This window comes from Mirounga leonina, unplaced genomic scaffold, assembly GCF_011800145.1.
Source record: "Mirounga leonina isolate KUSES-001 unplaced genomic scaffold, KU_Mleo_1.0 Mir_151, whole genome shotgun sequence".
NCBI lineage: Eukaryota > Metazoa > Chordata > Mammalia > Carnivora > Phocidae > Mirounga > Mirounga leonina.
The window spans coordinates 95180357-95189142 of record NW_023270377.1 but is presented as its reverse complement, the minus strand read 5'-3'; positions in this window follow the sequence as shown (position 1 = coordinate 95189142).

The following is an 8786-nucleotide window of genomic DNA, read 5'->3' as shown; positions in this document are numbered from 1 at the left end:
ACCAAGTTCTTGGAAATCCTTATAAATAGCAGTTCTGGTTTTGTGGAAAGAGGCAACCATGAATCACTTCTACCGTTCAAAATGAAACCTATATTTATCATGCCTTCTGATAAGAGTTATGTTAAGAAAGAAGCAAAGAGAATTTTGCATAGGAAGAACTATCATTCTCGTACAGAAATCTGTATTGAATATTTGTATCATGTTGCATATCTGTATTGTTTCCTGTGTTTCAAAATGTGGCTGGAAATCTTCCAAGAAGGCAGATAATTGAGTGTAGATAGCACCTGCTATACCATGAAGATCATAGTTTCTTCTGTAGGCTCCCAAGAGTTTCTTTATCTTCTCATTGCTTGCTTCATTCATTCATTCATTCATTATCTACCTTGATTGCACCCTGAAGTGGTTCCCTACAGTGGTGTTTGTTGTTTTTTTTTTTCCTTTCTTCTCATTGAAAGGGACAGTGTTATTAAAAAAAAAAAAAAAAGCTCAGACGACCTCTCCAGAATGAAATTACATCCAGAGACATGAGTTATTTGACTGTGAGGAAATAAAAGAAACTTGCTGTTACCAGGATCCCAAAGCCCTAAATCCTACCATTCTCTTCCCAGTGGGGTCACACAGACTACATTTACCTGTGAACTCTAGAATGATTGAAAAAAGGTGATGGCCAAAGAATAAAAACAAGAACTTCAGTGATACTGAACCTTACCAGAAGGGGGAAGCCCAAACGACAGCTCCCCAGGGCAAGAGGGCTCAGCATCCTAGTCTCCAGTCCCAATCATGCAGATGTGGGCTGGAGGGACTCTGGTTGGCTCAAAAGCATGTTAACTAAGGCCCCTTCAATGGCAATGTGAGTGGTTGTCCCACATGGGCCCCTGCTCAAATTTGGTTTCACCAGCCAGACATCCTGAATGATTCACTTTCCTTAAGTTTATAAAAAGGAAACTCTTTTTCCCAGGTTTGTTCTTGACAGATCCTCCTGGTGAAGTTCAGTTATGGGAGTGTAATCAATACATTTGGATAGTTGTCATCTTTCTCATTAATAAAGACCCGGGAAGACAAGAGGAGAATAAAACTAGAAATAATATTAATAACTATAAAAAGAAAGATAAGGAGAAAGGAGGGAAAGGAGGGAGGGAGGAAGAGAAAAAGAAAAAAAAGGAAAAAAATCCCGAGGCACAGGTATTACTCTTTCTGGGAATCCTTGTCTGGGAACTAGGTATTTTTTAGTTCAGGAAACAAAGGTGCAGGAAGAAGAACCTTAAGTGAATTTTAAGATCAGTCTGGTATTGTAATTCATTAGCATATAATCACCATATGTTAGAGTAGAAGAGGACCCTGGGATCCAATTCTTTCACTGAATAAGGGAAAAGACAAAGTGCCAAGAGGTGTGGTGACTTTCTCAAGACATGTTCAATTTGGAAGAAGCTAGAATTTGAAGAGTTCAAATCTTAAATGAGCCAGAACAATTTTAGAATTTTGGTGGTTAAGGATTATCATAAAATAAGAGAAAATATAGAGAACAGAAGGACAAAGAAGCAGATCATAGGGGGATATTAAAAACACAAAATAGGGCGCCTGGGTGGCTCAGATGGTTAAGCGTCTGCCTTCGGCTTGGGTCGTGATCCCCGGGTCCTGGGATCGAGTCCCACATCGGGCTCCCTGCTCCTTGGGAGCCTGCTTCTCCCTCTGCCTCTCTCTCTCCCTGTCTCTCATGAATAAATAAAAATTAAATTAAATTAAATTAAAAAACCACAAAATATATTGGGGCGCCTGGGTGGTTAAGCATCTGTCTTTGGCTCAGGTTATGATCCCAGAGTCCTGGGATCGAGTCCCACATCAGGCTTCTTGCTCAGCGGGGAGCCTGTTTCTCCCTCTGTCTATCGCTCCCCCCTGCTTGTGCTCTCTCTCTCTCTCAAATAAATAAATAAAATCTTAAAAAATAAACCACACAAAATATACATTTGCCATGATGACCTTTGGTCTCTGGGACACAGACATGGGTTTTGCAGTGTTGTGAAACAGGCATTAGGATGGGAATAGCACGTGTGGATGTTAGGCCAGAATCACTCCATGAGTACTATGGGGGTTAATTGATTAGTTAAAAAATATTCATTTAAACAAAAATTTCTATGTTCATTTAAGAAAATTTAAAAATACAGCGATAAAAGAAAATTTTTAAATCACTGTATCCCAAATTAAAATAAAGATATTTTAATTTGGGAATTTTTTGTTCTGATACACACACACATACACACACAGATACACATTAAAAAAAAAAAACGTAATTGAAAAGGGACGCCTGGGTGGCTCAGTTGGTTGAGCATCTGCCTTCAGTTCAGGTTGTGATCCCAGGGTCCTGGGATCCAGTCCTGCATTTGGTTCCTTGCTCAGAGGGGAGCCTGCTTCTCTCTCTTCCTGCTTGTGCTCTCTCTCTCTGACAAATAAGTAAATAAAATCCTTTAAAAAATTTGAGAAAAAAAATGGGGTGCCTGGGTGGCTCAGTTGTTGGGCATCTGCCTTCGACTCATGACCCCGGGGTCCTGGGATCAAGCCCCACGTCAGGCTCCCTGCTCCGTGGGAAGCCTGCTTCTCCCTCTCCCACTCCCCCTGCTTGTGTTCCCTCTCTCGCTGTGTCTCTCTCTCTGTCAAATAAATAAAATAAAATCTTTAAAAAATAAAAAAATAAAACAAATTGAAAAAAAAATAAAACAAATTTGAGACCAAGCTGCCACTTGCTATTTTCACTTGTGTTATTAGCACTATTTTAATTATCTCAAATATTCATTGTCTAAAGTACCTTAATTTATTTAAATCATTCACTAGTGTGAATGTTTTTGTTGCCTACAATTTTGTGCTAATATAAAGAAAATGCTACTCTGAACATCATTGGAGCTAAATCCCTGTATACGTCAAGTGGTGATTGTTTACTCAGGATAAATTCCTAGAAATAGGTCAAAGGTCATCACATAATTAAGCACAAACAGGTTGCACATAATTAAGGGTTTTGATAAATACTTTCAAATTGCATTCCAGAACAGTTGTGAAATTTTACAGTCCCGTTAGCAATATAAAAAAAGAAGAGTGTGTATGTATATTTGTGTATATTTGTTTGTTTCTATATATAGGTGTGTGTGTTTCTTCTAGTAAGGTAGAATACTATTTAGCTTAGGTCACTATATTGGTGTAACTAGCTGTTATAATAAATAAAATCTAAAATTACAATGCTTAATATAATAGAAATTTCTTTTTTGCTCATGTGGTTGTCCAATGAGGGGTTCCTGGTGGGAATGGCTTTCCTGTGTGACTTGAATTAGGGATTCAGGCTCCACCATCTTGTGGCTAGGGATTATCTAGTGCCTCATCATTGTTGTATCCATTTGGTGGAGATATAGGAAAAAGATAGAGCATGATGGAGGTACAACTTCATAGTCCATTAGCTATAACTTAGTCACATAGTCAACCTAACAGCAAGAGAATATGGGATATGTGGTCAGAGATTGCTGTCACAGGGGCCAAAAAGCATAAACCTAGGTAGAACAATACAGCAGTTTCATGGAATAAAAAACCTAATGTTTACTATATTGACAGAAGAGGCCAATTACAAGTCATTAACAATGACAGGTCCATGTATACATTGAGGTTGAAATTTTTTAATTTTAATTAAGGCAATTTAAGTTCTCTAAATGTTTTCTACCTACATATTTGTAAATATATGATAGGTTTTTTAATATCAATTTTAAGAAGTTCTTCCTATTCAATATTATACTGTTAGTTTTTCAACACAATTCACTTATGTGATAATGAAAAGATATTAAATGCCTAGTCAAATAATCATGCACAGAGCACAGCTTTTCACTTGACAACATTCAGTTCATTTATCTGCTGTAGTGCTTAGAATAATACTCAGGCAGGTAAATTTGCAGGTTCATTGAACGACTATGCAGGCTACCTTAGATTTCATTGTTGTGTTTCCTTTTGTCCTCTTCTAGAAGACAACCCAGGGCTTAACAATGACATATTTCAAGTAAACTTGTAGATGTATGAGTGGCTTTATATTTTTTCTCCTTTCACATTAAATGAAAGTTAAGCAGTCTGCCAAGATGATCATTAAATAATCTCAGAAATGTCCTTTTAGGAGATCCAGTAAATTTTTCATAGAACTTGCAACACTATACCTTCTCTCCCTAGATATTAGCCTCAGTATATAGAATGGCATATAGGAAGGTAACATAGGAAGATTTAGGAAGAATGAAGTATAATTTCAAGAGACAAAACATTGATTCTTTCCCTAACAATTCTCTTGCTTCACTGATTATCCATTTTGTCCACCTGAGTTGAACTGTGGTAGACAGAGAAAAGACAGGGTAGCCTTCCTTCAAACCTTTCAGTTTATCAAAGAGAAGAAGCTACGTAAGTGCAAAGTGTGATTTTGAGTTATTTTGTGGCAAGTAGTAATATATATGCATTAAAGACCATGTTGTTCATTGAATGTTTTGTTAACATTTACCATTTTTTCAGCAACAACAGTGTTTTATAGAAGAGGTGAAAGATCTAATAATGAAAGATTTGCTTCCTTGAAATCAAAGGAGACTCTGATAAGAAAACATTCAGTAGGGCTACTGCCCAAACAAGAGATAAAGACAAGAGTTGAGCACAGTTGGAAAATGTGGAACCAAAATTACAATATTAACGATGGAGTGAGAGTCAAATCATTGCTGTCAAATCTTCACCAAATATGCTGAGCAGCCAAGGAACTACCAGCTCAGTAAATATAAATAGATAGTGGTCAGAATAAGGAAGATAAACAGAGACAAATGGAAATGAGGTGAGATAGAATGTACTAAAATATTTAATGTATTTTAAGGGATAGATGAGGCCAAAAAAAAAAAGCCCTACCCAAAAGTATGTGTTGAGATATTAAAAAAAAAAAAAAAATCTTCTCATCTTCTTACCTTGGTTGATCGCTCTGATTCTTTTCCCCTCAAAAAAAAGTTTTGTTTCTGGCACTTCAAACAAAAGAGGCTCTTGATACGCATAAGTGGCCCACTCCACATACATTCCAGATAATAGCCACCTTTACTCAGATCCTTGTCTGGTGTTGTTTTTAATTCATTATCATGCTCTGATAGGTATTAGACTGAATTATTTTACAAAGGTTAGGCCTTAACTGCTTAGCAGGGGTCACAAAACACCAACTTCCCTATGGACTTGTCATGAGTGTTACATAGGCTAGGATAATCTTTTATGTTTCCAATGCTTAAAGACTTACAATGATTATTAAGAAGTGATGAAGGGGGGGAAATCGTAGGGGGAGATGAACCATGAGAGACCATGGACTCTGAGAAGCAAACTGAGGGTTCTAGATGGGAGGGGGTGGGGGGTTGGGTTAGCCTGGTGATGGGTATTAAAGAGGGCACGTTCTGCATGGAGCACTGGGTATTATACGCAAACAATGAATCATGGATCACTACATCAAAAACTAATGATGTAACGTATGGTGATTAACATAACGTAATAAAATTTAAAAAAAAACAAGGCAAACATGAATCAGAACTTCAAAAAAAAAGAGGTAATTATATACTGAGGATAAACGTGTAATAAGAACACAATAATACTGTGCAAATCTTGGCTTTTTGATTTTTGAAACTGATTTTAGGATTTGTTTAGTATCACATTTCACGCTTGTGATTCTGAAAAGAATCCCTGGAACTTCTTGGATTGGCACTTATGGCTTTTTCTCATAAATTCAACCTTCTCTATCTTTTCAGTCCCTCCTCGTCATCCTATAAGCTGTAGTTCTGCAGCCTTTCTTTGGCTTAATTGCTTAGACCAGGGCTGACACAGAGCACCCCAATGACTATCTGTTATGATTGTCTTCAAGGCACAAGTTGAGTTTCATATCCTTAGCCTGAGCGCATGATTCCATGATGATCCTTCACTGACTTTCAATTTCCTTCCTTCCTTCAACAAATATTTAGTGAATGTCTACTATGGAACAAACAATATCCTCAGCTTTGGAGGTAACAGCAGTGAACAAAACAAATCCCTGCTCTCAAGAAGCCTACATTTGAGCATGGGAATACAGATAGTAAACTAACAAACACATATGTAAAATGTCAATTAAGGGAAATAAAGCAGGGAACTGGGGCCTGAGCATGATGTCATAGTGGGGAGATGATGCTATTTTTACACAGGTAGTCGAAGGCATTATTACCAGGAGGACTTAGAGCAGATATTCAAAGGAGTGCAGGAGACATGGGAATATTCTGAGATACAGTGTTCTAGCAAAAGGCATGTTGAGCCCTGTATTAGCCATCCATGCTGCAAAACAAGTTATCCCCAAACTAACTGGCTTTAAAAAACAATAAATATTTATTATCTCACAGTTCCTATGGGCCAAGAATTTGAAAATGACTTGAATGAGTGGTTCTGGCTCAGAGTCTCTTAAGAGGTTATGCTCAAGATGATGTTAGACAGGACTATAGTCCCAGAATGTTTGACGGGGGCGGGAGGACCCAATTCCAAAATGATTCACTCACAGGGTGCTGGATGGGGACAGGAGGCCTCAGTATCTCCCCATATGGGCCTCTCCAGGGGCTGCTTAAGCCTCCTCATGACATGGTGGCTGGCTGGCTGGCTTCTCCCAGAGCAAACAGTCCGAGATGGGGCAAGGTGGAAGCTACATGTCCTACATGACATAGTCACAGATCACCATCTCTGCAATATCCAATTGTTTCATAAATTAACTCTATTCAGGGTAGGAGTTATGAGAATTATATAAGAGTATGAATACCATAAGAAAGGAGTCATTGGAGATAATCCTTGAGGCTGGCTACCACAGGGCTCTGGTAAGGAGAGAGGTTGGCAAGTTCAAGCAACATGAGAAAGTACAGTGTGATTATAGCGGAATTATGGGGGGTGCAAAGGAAGGGAGAGGGTCCAAGGAGCAGCGGGAAGTCAAGTCATGTCGGATGCTATAGGCCAAAGTAGGAACTTCCAGTTGTTCACTGGGTAACAGGGAAAGCCACTAGAAGGTGGCAAGATAATTTATTGAATTACTAAACTCCATTTGTTCTTGTAACATTTTCTCTTCCCCCTCATTTTCATCAGGATTTGTAGTTCTCTGCCTCAGAGCTTACGACTTGTCTGAAAACAGAAATAGCTGAAGGCCAAGGGATCCTGTAGGGTTGATAGAAATCTAACCTCTATGGATGAAGAGCTCTGAAGGACTTCTGCTAGGTTTCTTTGAGGAGAGGGGGAGGATATTTTGCTTTGAGAAGATCCAAGGCTGGAGAAAACATCCTCAGAGCACTGAAACTGAGTCACAGTCCTGGGCTGGGGGCACCCTGGCACTGGGGGAGCTTGGGAATGGCTTCATGGTTCTTGGGTGGAAAAGATTGAAGCAGGAGAGCCACAGGACGTGAGTATGGTTAGCGAGGTGGGTGAATCAACAGTAACACATCTGATAAAGGACTATTATCCAAAATATACAAAGAACTCTTAAAACTCAGCCCTCCTTAATACCCACGACCAGGCCAACCCATCCCCCCACACCCCTCTCCTCCAAAACCCTCAGTCTGTTTCTCAGAGTCCATAGTCTCTCATGGTTCATCTCTCCCTCCAATTCCGCCCCCCCTCATTTTTCCCTTCCTTCTCCTAATGTCCTCCATGCTATTCCTTAGGTTCCACAAATAAGTGAAACCATATGATAATTGACTTTCTCTGCTTGACTTATTTCGTTTAGCATAATCTCCTCCAGTCCCATCCATGTTGATGTAAAAGTTGGGTATTCATCCTTTCTGATGGCTGAGTAATGGACTTAATTTAGATCTTGGTTAAAACAAAATGTTTAAAAAAACACGAGACAATAAAGATGATCTATTATTTGAACACTGGATATTTGGCATCTTAAGGAGTTATTGTTAATTATTTTAGTGCTGATAGTGGTTGTGTAATTGTTCTACTGTACCTACTGCAGCATCAAAAATAACCCCATACTTAGTGGCTTAAAACAACAAGCTTTTATTAAATCTTACAACTCTGAGGGCTAAGAATTGGAACAAGTTTCAGCTGTGGGATTCTTCTGTTCCATGTGGTACCATGTGAAGTCACTCAGTGGCATTTGGTTAGCAGATGGGCAAGTTGAGAAGGTCCAAGATGATTTTATTTATCTATTTATTTATTTGGAGACAATTTTATTTATGGAAGGCTGGGTTCAACTGAGACTTCAGACCAGCAGTTTCAAGGTTGTCAGACTTGACACGGCTGCTCAGAGCTCTCAGAGAATGTGTCCCAAAAGGTCTAGATGGAAGCTCCAAGGCTTATTAAGACCTAACCTTGGAGATACTGGAAAGATACTTCTGCCCCATTCTCCTGGTCAAGCAAGTTACTATGGTCAGCCCTCGTTCAAGGCGAAGGGAATTAGGTTCCATCTGTCAGTGGAAGGGATGGTCAAAAATGTGAGACCATCTAGTAATCTACCGCAGGATAAGGGTATAGATGAAACAGGATAAGCCATGAATTTATCACTAATCGAACTGGATGAAAAGTATGTGTGGGTTCACTGTAGTATTCTATTATTTCTATTTTCTATTATTCTGTTTGAAATTAGCTATAAAAAGAAAGTTATAAAAATAGGGTTAGGTTTTCTTTTACCTGGAAGCTATGTGATATGAAAGAAAAGACCACTGTAAATACCTCTGGCAGTATGTATTTGGTATACCTTCACTGATTTTAAACACTGAGAGAGCCTAAATAAATTTCTAGTATGGATAGGGACTCAG